Source organism: Taudactylus pleione, unplaced genomic scaffold (genome assembly GCF_031769625.1).
Source record: "Taudactylus pleione unplaced genomic scaffold, aTauple2 ptg000021l, whole genome shotgun sequence".
NCBI lineage: Eukaryota > Metazoa > Chordata > Amphibia > Anura > Myobatrachidae > Taudactylus > Taudactylus pleione.
In genome coordinates this window covers 2,620,702-2,635,455 of record NW_028284423.1, presented here as the reverse complement: position 1 = coordinate 2,635,455, position 14,754 = coordinate 2,620,702, and the positions used below count along the sequence as shown (strand labels likewise).

The 14,754-nt window shown below is 39.5% G+C and overlaps 1 protein-coding gene across 1 annotated transcript in view; it reads left to right on the top strand.

Annotated features, from left to right (window-relative positions):
- Positions 1-14,754, top strand: part of FHIP1A (FHF complex subunit HOOK interacting protein 1A) — a 312,507-nt gene that overhangs the window by 73,371 nt on the left and 224,382 nt on the right. Inside the window, exon 2 of the mRNA XM_088448272.1 lies at positions 11,331-11,405. The gene's annotated coding sequence lies outside the window, so the exon portion shown is untranslated. The remainder of the gene's footprint in view (positions 1-11,330; positions 11,406-14,754) is intronic.

Sequence of the window (14,754 nt, the reverse complement as noted above, 5' to 3'; positions counted from 1 at the left end):
AATATACATATACAATAGTGGGCAGATGTGGAGATGTGTACAGCTTAACATACACTACCGTTCAAAAGTTTGGGGTCACCCAGACAATTTCGTGTTTTACATGAAAACTGACTTTTATTTATCAAATGAGTTGCAAAATGAATAGAACATATAGTCAAGACATTGGCAAGGTTAGAAATAATGATTTTTATTTTAAATAATAATTTTGTCCTTCAAATTTTGCTTTAGTCAAAGAATGCTCCTTTTGCAGCAATTACAGCATTGCAGACCTTTGACATTCTAGCTGTTCATTTGTTGAGGTAATCTAAAGAAATTTCACCCTACGGTTCCTGAAGCACCTCCCACAAGTTGGATTGGCTTGATGGGCACTTATTGCGTACCATACGGTCAAGCTGCTCCCACAACAGCTCATTGGGGTTGAGATCTGGTGACTGCGCAGGCCACTCCATTACATACAGAATACCAGCTGCCTGCTTCTTCCCTAAATAGTTCTTGCATAATTGCTTTGTGCTTTGGGTCATTGTCCTGTTGGAGGAGGAAATTGGCTCCAATCAAGCGCTGTCCACAGGGTATGGCATAGCGTTGCAACATGGAGTGTTAGCCCTCCTTATTCAAAATCCCTTTTACCTTGTACAAATCTCCCACTTTACCAGCACCAAAGCAGCCCCAGACTATCACATTACCTCCACCATGCTTGACAGGTGGCGTCAGGCACTCTTCCAGCATCTTTTCACTTGTTCTGAGTCTCACAAATGTTCTCCTGTGTGATCCAAACACCTCAAACTTCGATTTGTTTGTCCATAACACTTTTTTCCAATCTTCCTCTGTCCAATGTCTGCGTTCTTTTGCCCATATTAATCTTCTCCTTTTATTGGCCAGTCTTTAAATTGGCTTTTTCTTTGCCACTCTGCCTAGAAGGCCAGCATCCCGGAGTCACCTCTTCACTGTAGACATTGACACTGGCATTTTGTGGCTACCATTTAATGAAGCTGCCAGTTGAGGACTTGTGAGGCATCTGTTTCTCAAACTAGAGACTCTAATGTACTTGTCTTCTTGCACAGTTGTGCACCGGGGCCTCCCACTTCTCTTTCTACTCTGGTTAGAGCCTGTTTGTGCTGTTCTCTGAAGGGAGTAGCACACAGCATTGTAGGAAATGTTCAGTTTCTTGGCAAGTTCTCACATGGAATAGCCTTCATTTCTAAGAACAAGAATAGACTGACCAGTTTAACATGGAAAGATTTTCTGGCCAGTGCTTTTCTTTCAAAAATAAGGAAATTTCTAAGTGACCTCAAACTTTTGAACGTCAGTGTATGCGAAAAATAGATAATTTTCATTTTCCATTGAAATTACTTTGGAGCAATGTATACCCATTTTACTCTGTATAAGAGCGTGTATGACTAGTGCTTTGGGTTTAAGTGCTTCCACTAAAAGCTACACTTACCACTTGCATGTTTGATGGCCTTATTGCTGGATAAATAATCTGCGGTCTGTTGTAATTTTATTTGCTTATTTCTGTCAGCCTGCCAGTAATCATTTTGTGTGTACACTGTTATCATTACTTTTGTTGGTTCCTATATTTGTAAGGTCTGCAATATATTTTTTGCTTTATTTAATTAGTGTATATAAAACACATCTATGTACTTTAAAAAACAAATAATTATTTTATTGAAGTATAATTGTCATTAATTTAAGGATACAGGAGATACCAGAGTGTGGATGGGTGGAGGAGAGGAAAGAGGGGGGGGGGTGTGGATAGATAGTTGGAGGAGGGGGAAGAAGGGTAGTGTTAGTAAGAGAAAGGAGGGGGGAAGGATTGTAGACTATTGGTTGGCGACGTCTTTAATAGGAAGCTATGAAATGTCAAGTGTGAGCCTCATATTAGGAAATCCAGGGAGATTCTAGTAAATTTGTGGGAACGTTCATGCAGGTACATTTAATTTTTACATGATGTCAAGCCCCATTATGTATAATAAACACATTACTTACCAGGAGAGGATAGTAACATTTCATTCTGTGTTGTGTATTGGGTACAAGTTTGAATGAAGACATTGTAAACCTGTTGCATTAACATTAGACTTGACACTTTTGCTAAATAGTAGCAGACATTTACATGTGCTGGCAGCCCCAAAGCAGGGGAGAGTAAATGAGTGGATGTCAAACAGTGAGAGCATTAGCTGCAAGAAATGGTAACTGTGTGCTAAGTCATTACAGGGTTTGCCAAGTGAGAAAAGTGTGAATTTTCTATCACAGCTATGTTCTAATTATTTTAGCTTGACGAAAAAAGTCTGCTAATAGGTTCGTTATGTGAGAACAGATGAGGCAGCTTGGATTACAATGATCTATATTGTATCTGTTTATAAAATCAGTGTCAAAGTCCTTACTAATGTAAAGTTCTTTGGTTCAATTATGTTCAAGTATGTTTAGCAAACTGAGAAAAGTTTTAATTAGGATATTAGGGGTGGCATGTTACCCTGCTATGCAACTGAATTAACAATATACTATTATTGGTTGAGAAATATCTTGAACAAGAAGCATGGTTGTGGTTAAAGCTAGCGATGCCCCAAAGCTGTATGAGCTTCTGTAAAACCCTGTAACTTACTACTTCAGCATCCCACATGATAATGGCCATCTGCCCAATACCTCTCTAGTTAGATCATCTAGATAATAGTAAAGTATAAAAAAGGAGGCTTCCAATGCACCAGGGTGAGAAATAAGTAACTACCCCCTGCCATTGGCAAGTTAGTTGCTTTAATTTGTATATCAAACCCTTTTATTACACCCAGGAACATCCATTCAAGAAAAGAAAATTACAGAAATACATAAACAATTATTTAAACCTGGGATTAGAAGAAAACATGAATACATTCTCTCAAAAATACTCCTGTACAGACAATAGCCCTGTTTAGTACCTCAACTTATGTAACATCCCTTTCTTTCCATGTCTACTGGACAAACTGTGTACCCATTGAAGAAAAAACTATCTTCCTATATTTCTTATGTACCATCCTCTCTCCAGCCACCGGGGTGTATCACGTCATGTTTGAAGTTGAACATGTCCCATCCCCCAAGGGCATGCCTAGCACTTCTGAATGTGACATGAAGAGGTTGAAGAGTGAGCTAGATGCAGGCAAGTATTTGGGTGGAGAGGATGATATGGAGTAGTTTGATGATTATGAGGAAGACAAGAGTGTGAAAACCTCACCTTCAAGTCAAGTAGCAGGAATGAAAGGACTGAGGGTGTGGAGGGATGGATTTGTCAAAGGCAGATTTCTTGATTGAAGGTGTCAATATTGCCTTTGAAGTATTTGTGAAATGAGCACTCCACAGTCCACTCTCAGATCATTCTCCCCCTTAACTGGGGGCAAAATCTCTGCATTCATATAATCTCAGTTCATAGCCTGCACCATGAACCTGACTCACTCTTGGGGGCCTATGTATCAAAGCTTGATGAGAGATAAAATTGTGAGAGAAAAAGTATTAACCAATCAGATCCTAACTTTCATTTTTCAAACACAGCATATAACCTGTAAGTTAGAAGCTGATTGGTTGGTTATTTATAGCTCACAAGTTTATCTCTCATCAAGCTTTGATACATAGGCCCCTTAATGACCTCCGTGCCTGTCTCTGGGTCACCTGTTTAATCGGTCTCTCTATCACACACAAGCACATAAACATCCTTCTTTAAGCATGCACTCATATCACCAATCTTAAAGTAACCATCTCTTGTCTCGGTATCTCTCTCCAACTACAGTCCTGTGTCTCTCTTCCACTTTGCTTCCTTACTACTTGCGTACAGAGCCAGCCGGCCATATGCTAGGGTTATGATGCTGCGTAGGGGGCTAGCCTGCAGGGGGTACATCCGGGAGCAAGACAAATGCTCCCTGCATGAAGTTGCCTGGCCCCAGTCCATTGTGTAAGATAGTTAGGTTCTGAGCCAAAGTGAACGTAATCCCAGCACTTACATTGCTACTCAGGTAAATAGGCAGCTTAATTGTACACACTCACATTTGTCTAACGAATGAAAAGGTGCTTCACCACTGTGACTGCATTATATGCTGGAGGTCAACTTATACCCCTTTTCCACTGCCTAAAAAACCTGGGTAATTGCCATGTTTACCCAGGACACAGCTCAGTGGAAACGGCTCAGAGGAAAAAATCCCGTGTCTACTGACCCAGGATTTTTTCCCGGGTAGTGAGCTGGGTTTTTAGCGGGTAAAACCTGGTAACGCTGCCGTCAAAACAGCTCTTACCCGGGGTTTTTTACCCGGGTAATTCCAAAATTTGCTGATTGGTACTTCCAGGGCGCTGGCTGCTGATGTTGTAAATTACTATAGTGTTAAATATTTTACTATACAGGTTTTAATATTTTATAATGGCTATATTTGTTTGTTATTATGTTGAAAATATAAGCACCACTCGATGAGAAGCCACTTAATAATGCTTATGTGTGTTTTAAAAATTGTGGTTGTCGGAAAGCACATTTTAGGACCTTTAACATAATGATGTTCAGTAGTATACTGATTAGTGGGGATGGCATATTGAGCTTTTGTTGTGCTAGCTGTGATCTGTCAAGCTACCTCAGGTTGGTATGTGCTACAGATTTCACAAAAGTTATCAATATGTACTCCCCAGTAATCTGGACACTGCACCTAGTGTACAATACATCCCACTCGCAGTTATGATAAACACTTGCTATTACGCTCTACTTGTGTGTGAGTTATTTGAAAAATGTTTGTGCGTGTTAAACTTTTTGCCCAAACATTCTCATTAAAACCAACAGCGCCTACATATTATCGTCACGCCATCTGTGCCCCCTTCTTGGAGTTACAGCAGGTGATTGGGTCAGAGCGACTGTCCCTGCCCCAGGTGATGCTGGGAAATGCTCAGCATTTGCAGCACGGCAGCGGCTTGTTCCGGGAATACATCGGAGTGGCCAGCGGCCCTAGGGACTATGGAGAGCGGCTCAGCGCGTCTTCTACCCGGGCTGTTGACATCAACATCTCTAGGTACAGCCAGGACCATCAGGTTCATGCCTGAGGAATATGGGCAGTGGACCGAAGGCAGGTGAAGCAGGGCACTGCTGCTAGCTCAGTGCCATCCTGCGCCCATCCTGTCTGGGTGTTCCCCTGCTCACTGACCGGCATCCTAACCCCGTGGCCTGCTCTTCATACTCACCTCTAGACACCACCCTGTCTCATCCCACCCTCACACCACCCTGTCTGCACCCTCACACGGACAGTATACTGTCCTGATGGATAGTATAGGGAATATGTGCTGTTGTCCGGCAAATGCATCTGTTCTGAAGCCACACGTAGTGGAGTTCCTCCCTCCCCGGCAAAAAAGGTGGCATGGCCTCGCGGGCTGGAGGCATGGCCTTGTGGGCCGAATTCCCGTTTTAGTCACTCCAGGGGTCCCGGAGGTGCGGAACGCCTCGGGGACCACTCTGTGCAGTGCCGGCTCCCTCACTGTGTCAGGAGTCAAGTGCGGCATTTAGGTGTCACACCTCGGCGGGTGACACCCACCGCACTCCCCTTGTGATGCCACTGGGCACACATGAGTTCCTTTTTTTTTTACCAAAATGGCATTTGGGGGGAGCAAAATGTATAGTTACGCCACTGCTCTGTAGTGATGTTATATAATATCTGAAATAAACCTGAGGTTCCTTGTACACATTTCATCAAATTGTGAATGCCAATCTACCACAAAATATATATTATGAGTGAGAGAAAAGAAGTAATTAACATTTAAGAGACAATTATGTAAACCTGCCTGACGACTTAGTGGCTGACCCAAATAGCTATTTTATGTCTTGCAACTCTGTGAAGCCTCATGATTAAAACTTTAGTTATCAAAACTGAATGTCTTTAAGTACTGTCAACCATGGGTATGTGCCATTATGTCGACTATCTCGTCAGTGAACAGGTCGACACTATAATGTCAACAGTCAGTGTCGACACAGTAAAAATGTCGACAATATACATTTTAGGGTTAGAGGTTATGGTTAGGCTGAAAATTTGGGTGTTGATGTTGTGTACCTGTCAACATTTTGAACTTGTTGACATTTTGTCAGTGTCAACATTTTTTATGTTAACGTGGTTGACATTATTTTGAATGTGTCAACATTATGAATGAGGACAACATACCGAAACCACTGTGATTACAAAAAAATGCAATATATGTACAGGTGAGCACCAGTAGCATATGCACTAGTTGTACATCAGGCATATAGATTAGATAAACTAACACCTAGGGCTAAATGTAATAGGGTGAGAGTTTAGAAAATGTGAGATACATTTAGATACATCTAGCCTCCTTGTGCGTTAAACAGCCCTTCTAATCGTGCTATGCCATGATGTGACTCTGTAGCGCTGAGCATCTTTTCATATGACTTTTTACCTTCAAGTGTGTCTTATTCACACAGCGCACAAGCAGCTTCTGCTGGTTAAAATGATATGCAGCATGCCTATATTCTGTGAGCAACTGCGGCTGTATCTGCATGCAAAATGCTACGTTACAGTGTCAGCGGCTGTAACACTGTAACGTAGCATTTCACATGCAGATACACCAGCAGTCACACACAGAACATAGGCATGCTGCATATCATTTTAATCAGCAGACGTTTGTTCTATGTATTCAATTTGCTGTGCTAATAAGACACATTTGAAGACAAAACATCACACGAAAGACGTTCAGTGCTACCAAGTCACACAGAGTTCCCAGGTTATTGTATCGCGACTTGTAGCGCACTGAGGATAGATGTATGTGGACACATCTGTATACCTTCACTATAAGGTTTGAATAAAACTATATAAAAAAAACCCTCTCAAATAAAGAAGGTATATCTCTCACTCGAACAAACTTTCCCATAAGGATATGAATGAGCAATGGAGACAGCACATATGTGCTTCAGTGGTCAATCTAGAACTAACCAATCAGAAGTGGCTGGTTAGTGCTGGTGACCGTCTTCGTCATCATCATCATGTATTTGCACCAACCCTCATTAATCGATGCGGATTGCACAGGCGTATACAGTATGTGGCTTCCATCTGTTTGCCATGATCTTACTGCACTCTGCCGACAATATATGCATGTGGGCAATTTATATATTACGGGCTACATTAGCGACTTCATTTCTTTCTATCGCCAGCACTGTCTATATTCTTATACCTAGAAAGAGAAATTGAGCTTGATTTGAGACTGCACAGACAACTTTGCTTATCCACAGCTGATGTATTAATTAAATTCATAAATAGGTTATCGGGGAAACAAAATAAAAATAGGCAAAAGTGGAAAATGCAAAATAAAGTCCCATTTAAATCCCTATAGTTATCTTGTGGCGGTAGAATAATGGTTCCCTGGTTTGTTTGCACTTATAAATGATACAATTATAATGTGCTTTGCCTGCTAGACTCCTCACCCGAGTGTGTCAGTTTTGCAGTCTGCGAATAAAAAAATGATTTGCTGTAACATAATGTACAGTCATTTGTCTTGTCTGTCATATTTATAGCTCGTCTGTTAAGTATAAGTTCCATCAGAAGATGGTCTTGATGAACATGTTATTGTGGCCATGGGAGATCATTAGAAACACATGCATACTTTTACATTGCTTGTAATGGCTTTCCTGCTTGTTCTCCCTGTGTACTTACCATGTTGAGTCAGCTGAGGCAAAGAGAGGAACATTTCTTTGGTGACTGTGAAGGGAATTGTTCCTGATGAATCTACTAATGTAATGTTGCTATATGAATTTAAATTATACTGTTCTATGACTTAAGAGAGAGTAAAGGCAAAGGTGTATAACAACATTATATAAAAACATGCAGTGTCTATATGATTGTCTATTTTAGTGCAATATAGCCCCTGTCCCCACTCTCTCCATCAGTGGGAGGGGGACCTTGGCTGAAGCACTGCAGCTGGTCCTGACACCCCAGATACATAAATGCTTTAGGTTAAGAATGGCTACAAATTCTTTGCGCTCCATTCAATTAGGCAAGTCCATGTCGCACCCTTGAATATGCGCGGCCATATACCGCACTTACGATACCACCTGACTTGTTTTTGTTTGCAGCCCCATAGTGCTGCGTACGTTTCTACGTTGATACAATGGCAACTCGCCCCCCTGACCTCTAATTGTTTCGACCCCATAATGTGCTGGCGCTATATTTACTAAGTCATCGGAAGAAATATGGGGGCGCTGGAAGTTCAGTAACCTGGTTAAAGTCTTATGATTTTTTTTTATTTAATTGGTAAATTCTTTATTTCAAGATTGTTTAAAATGTACAAGTCAAACATAATATTATCAACAGCAAGTGAGAGATCATAGTCAATCATAAAATATCACAACTCTCTTGAGCAAAGGTAGAAAGTAGAAAAATACGGAAGAGAAGGAAAGGAAACAAAAAGGGCGGGGAAACAAGGGACCTGGGTAATGCGCCAGTGCGAATGTCTGCCCATGCAACAGGGAGCATGCCATAATAAGGGGTGGAAAAGTAAATCACATGTCACACACATTTTAAAAACGCAAATCTAAGTTGGTCATAGTCTGTCGGTGCTGGATGTTTGAGTGTTGACTCAAGGGCACTGTACACCCTGCACCTAATATAGAAATGCCACTGGCACATTGTCTTGTCAAATAATCAATTGCAAAATCCTAACATGTTTAAACTCTGTGTATATTGTATGTGTGCGCATATTTAAAATGTTTTGTTTTGAATTTTCATATCACTGGCATGTAGTTTAAGTGAAGTAGGGGTAAAGATTGTACCCACATTAGTAGATTATTGTTATTCATAAAAATGATGGTCTTATTTATTCGGCCACACCACTGATTAAGATGAAACGCGTTGATTGTCTCTTGCCTTGACGTGTTGTAGGTGTTCCTGTGGATGACCCAGAGATCACTTTTCAGATAAGCCTATATTTTAAACTATTTTGCCATTGTTATGAAGTTTTTTTAGAGATTAATGGATCCTTTTTATGATTTTACACTATATTGACCTGATGTGGCATTGTCTTTGCAATATTTATCTGAACTAGTTTTGACCTGCCTAGATACTGATCCATATTGGAAGATGAGCCTATTACAAAGTTTGATTCATGAATATCTCTCATTTATAAGACTGTCATTGGTAATTCTCTACCTTCATCATTGAAGACATGGATACATATGAGCTGTTTTTAGAGCACAGAATGGTATGATAAAATAATTATTTTTGAAGACCCCCCCCCCCCCCCAATTGTTACGTTTGAGTGATTATAGAAAAAAGATGGTGGTACTATGGTCTCCATTTAATTTTGTAACGCTGCCAAACCCAGAACAAATAGGATAATGAAACCTAGTTATATTTAGATACATTTAAAATAATTAATAGATATGTTATTTGTTATTGAGATGATAAATACAAAATTGTACACTTGTTAATATTTTTGTATGTGAATTTTATTACATTCAAATAAAGAAAGTTTTTAAAAAAAGACTCATTTGGAGCATCTTTGGGAAATGTAGTTGTGGCAGTTATAAACTTGTGTTTATATATTTTTACAGTATATATTCTATATATAGATATAATATATATAGATATAACATTTTATTGTACACCGCCATTTATGTTATTAAGCAAAAAAAATAATAATCTGAACTATATTGCTAGATTAGCTTTATTGTGTTTTTTTTAGCTAAATGGAAACCGGTAGCTATTTGAAAGGAATCACTATTGCTTTTTGATCAGCTTTGTTTACAACAAGTTATCCAAAGTCAGTTTTATCACTTAGGTGAATACTAGGAAGGAGCCAGACAGAGGTGGAGGGATCCGAATGGATTCCTCTTTGCAACCCGGGACTCCTTTCCATAGGGAAGGAGCAGGGTGCGGGAGCAAAAGCCATCTTAAGATGGCGAATGTTCCCACAGTCAAGCTCCAAAAATATATTGTATTTTCGGAGCTTGATGAATTTAGGTCCTCATACTAGTGTATGGGGACAGCGGGCCAGATTGGGAGTAGAAGGTAAGCAGGAGATATCAGTGATATCTCCTGTGTAATCTTTATGATGAATGGCCCCAATACTTAATTTCTACAAAAGTAGGTGTTCATTTTCACCTACTTTTGTAGAAAGTAAGTGATGGCCCATAAGCCCTTGGGATAAAGAATTAGAACTATTTTAGTAAACAATCTGTACAATTTTTTTTTTTTTCTTTAATAACAAATATTCTTTCTTTTTTTTTTTTTTTATAGTCACCATCTGGAAACGTGTATTTTCCAGGATGCTTTATTTGTGTGTTTTGGGGGGAACTGTCCAGCTAAATAGATGTTTGTGTATCCAAATGTATGTAACATTGGTACATTTTCAGCAATTTCACCCACTTCTGGAAAAAGTTGCCCAGTCATATTATTTTCAATTCTTCATTTTATTATTGTGGCAGCAAATTAATTGCTCAGGGGACATTAATATTTTAACCTTTTCCTTAGTTAGGTTATTAATTTTATAATAGAATCAGGGCGTGACTAAATTCTTCCTATTTTATGCAACAAAATATCCCAGCGGTTCCCAAACTCAGTTCTCAAGGAACTCTAACAGTGCAGATTTTAAGGAAATCCATGCTTAAGCTCAGGTGACCTATTTAGTACCTGAGTCAGTTTGATTATACCATCTGCATAAGCACTATATCCTTAAAACCTGGACTGTTAAGTTGCCCACACATACAAAGATTATCTTTTCAAGCAGCCAACTAGTTGTCTGGTTGGAATGAAAATCTCGTAGTGTATGGGAGCAAATAACAATCGACCATTTGCACCCAAACATCAGAAAATATTAAGAGATGAGTTTTTCAAGTTGGGATCTCAGAACGAAGCAAAACGTCATCTTTCATGGACATCTCGGCACAGATGTCTGTTTTCTGACATTTGGGAGCCATTGGTTGATTGTTGTTTGCTCACATACATTACCAGATTTTCATTTCAACCACCCAACTAGTTGGATAATCTTTTAGATGTGTGGCCAGTTTTAGGGTGCCTTAAGGCCGTGGTGTGGGAAACCCTGGCCTACTGACTATACCTGACTGGGAGCTCACTGCACTTCATGCAGATATTTGCTTTGCTTGGGACGTAGTAGTATAGAAAGCCTCCGTGGTGTTTGACAGTGCCACTTGACGGGAATCAACACTTCAGCAAAGGCTATACAGAGGTTATGCAGAAAGAATTATAAATGAGAAGTCCATAGTATATACCACCCAGGGTCCATGATAACCTTAATCCAGCACTGTATATTTATATTATTTATTGGAAGCAGTACTTTGTTACTAAATAAAAGTGTATTTATCTGTTATTTCTCTCCCTTAGTATATTGGCTGATGGCTACCCCTCTACGTGATCTTCAGTAATTCAAACTTCAAATAATGATCATATTTTAACATGGTAAGTACAAAATACTTCACACTAACCCCCTCCCCCCTTTGCATACTTGGTTCAAAAAAATCTGCACCCTGCCTTTCAGAGAAAAACTTGCCTGTGTTATATATGATTTTTTTTTTTTTAACTGGAAGGAAAATTGTATATACAACATATGCTCCAAATAGTCATGTGCTTATATTGTTTCATACTAATTACATATTTTTTTGTTTTTAAGATGGGCTGTATATACTCACTGTTTGCTATTATACTTTGTATTGATAACAAAACATACAGTGATACATTATGGCCATTGGTTACTGTAACATACTTCTATGAATACATTTTACTTTGCTTCAGTAATGAAATTGTGACAGATCCAGGTCTGTCTCCTAGGAAAGCTCTTATATGCATTTTCCCTTAAATTAAAATTATTATGATGTGTTCTATTATGTTCCCCTGCAAATTAGATTTGTAGATTATCTTTACCCATAGCGCTCCACTGTGCTGCTATTGGTATGTTATGACTGACAGACACACAGACACAGCACCTGCGTAGTGACCAGTCACAAAGAGAATACTGAATGTGATACATTCCTTGAGGGAGTCAAGTTACTCTACACATGCACCTGTACAGTAAGCAAACCTCTGATAACCATGGGAAGCACCTCAAGCCAAATTGGATCATAGATCTGTGAGAAGCAGATGAATGGTCAGATGATGGACAATTAGTTGTCCATCACTGACTTGCAAAGTTTGGAAAATTCAAAGTAACATGTGAGTGGCACTAGTAAATAAGGGATAGTTTAGAAATATGAATTTAAAACTATTGAAAATCATATTTTGCTGTAGATATTAGTGCCTTGAGCGAAAAATCGTAACCTGCATTAATGATCTGTTCTTCTAAGTGCTTTGTGATACTGATTTCACGGCCATACAGTTTCACTGCATTTTTAGACTTATTACAACAAGTGGAAAATACATATATACAGAACCTGTGCGCTAGTCTTTTATGGGTCACAGACCTTGTTTCACATGCCGCTCATACCTGGCGTAGCCCTCCGTCACATTCCTGTAATATTTCTACTATTTAATTTTACTATACGATTCCTCTAAGCAAACATAAGGGTTACCTCAATGTTATTTGTTCTCAGTGTTTACACACTAATCAGATCTGTTATATTTACGAAGTTCAGATACAGTGCATGTATTTGGCAGCAGTTCTACCTGATTAATAAAGTGCTGTTATTAACTTATTATAGATTGGTTTCCCAAGTGTATTATATATAATAAACATTGTCATTTGTGCATTTAAAGCAAATACATCATTGGAACTATATTTTAGACTTTCTTCATTAATTCATTCTTTAACACAGACAGCAGCATATTTATGGATTAAAGTTACCCTACCATATAGTACATACATTGTACCACAGTGGTGATTCCAGTATAAGGAACCCAGGAACTGCTTGATGCAGCCATTTCTTCTTTCTTCTGCTTTGTACTGTAAAGCTGGCCACACACTAGACCAACTTTCATCCAACCAACCAACTAGTTGATTGGTTGGAATGAAAATCTGGTAACGTATGGGAGTAAATGATGATCAGCAATTTGCTCCCAAATGCCAGAAAACAGATGAAAATGGTCGTCAGACAAGTTTGTTAAATGTTTGATCTAAACAATTTGTTCAAATAACAGTTTTTGTCCATTTTCCGGCGTTTGGGAGCAAATTGCTGATTGTCATTTGCTTTCATACCTTACCAGATTTTCATTCCAACCAATCAACTAGTTGGCTGGTTGGATGAAAGTTGGTCTAGTGTGTGGCCAGCTTTAGTGAGGTATATGCTGGGAATGGCCTCCTAGGTTCCCTATGTGCACATTTTAAGAAATAAACATATTTTGTTACTAAAAATAATCTTTATTTGTGCATACCTCCCAATATTGTACAAAGGAAAAAGGGTGCGTGGCCTCGCTGCAGTGGGCATGGCTTCGAGTCCTGTCCTATCCCCCAACCCTGCTTTTGTCACACTGGGGATGTGCCTGGCGCTCCGGGAGCTGCTGGGCTGCCTCCAGTCCCTCTCTCAACTGAATAGATAGCAGGTGAGAGGGGCCTTTTTCCAGTCGTTTTTACATCGCCGGACCCACGCACTGACGTGGGACTCCGGAGAGGTAATAGAATGGGTGCAGGGTGTGCGGTGCGGGGCCCCCCTGGGCCCATGGGCCCATGGGCCCGTGTCCCCCGCACACCCTGCACCCATTATAGATGCGCCCCTGATAGTGATATTTTCTTACTGCAGTAAAACGTTACATGTGCTGCTGAGCGTCAGAACTTTGCCACTAATGAAATCTGCCTTTGTGTGTGACCAGCATTATCATCAGTTGGTTTTACTAACAATTCTGACCTAAAGTACTTTTTTACCAAATGCGTCTTTGATGGCGTATTAATGGGTATAACGTCTGTATCAACCACACCAGGGGGCCACGGTCTTGAGCCACTTCTGTAACCCCGATTTTCTTAGGACTGCTTGGTTATTTCCCGGTATTTGCTACTATAGAGACATCAGCGTGGCCTGTGTGGAAATTATAGGCAGCTTTCTAATTTAGCAGCCTTATGCAATGAAATGAGTGCTTGCTATGCCCATTATGTCTTGTATGCAGGAGCACTTCCTTCACAGTGTTTCGATACATTTAATAGATGGGGAACAGATTCTATTGTTCTTTTGTTTTGCTGTATAAGTCATTGAACAGTATTGCAAATTGCACATTTCCTTTAACATAATTTAGATTTTTTTAAAATGCTTACTGCCATAATTATCAAATTAGAAAATTAACTGTTGGTCATTCTTTGAGGCCCAAAGGAAAATCTATGACATTTAAATAATTTTAAAGTAATATTTTTCTTCATCTTTGTTGAAGCCAATTAAATGTTCTTTATTTTCAAAAAAGGATTAGATAATTGAAGTCTGTATTCTCTGCAGAAGCGCTAATGACTCCTTTCATGTTTTAATTCCAGCAGTAGCAAGGATGCATGTGGAGATTTCAGTACTACATGGATGGTTGCTAAGTCTTAAGAAATACAATCTGCTTTGGATTTGCCATATTGAAAGGGTCTTTGTTTTCCTGTTTTATCTAGTATAAGTGTTTATCACTGCTTTAGCTTTGTGGTGCTTTCTGATAACTTGTTTACAGATGTTTGTTTCCCCAAACTTGTAACTGTCCTTTGACATTAATCCTACCTAACTTTCCTTGAGATTATTGGAAATTGTGTTATGGTCTCTCCAGTGAACAGCAGTCGGAGGTGGGACAAATCATAAGACTGCTTACGTGAGAATGCCCCGCTACATTTATGGCAGTGTTCAGAAAGGGGTCTGTCACC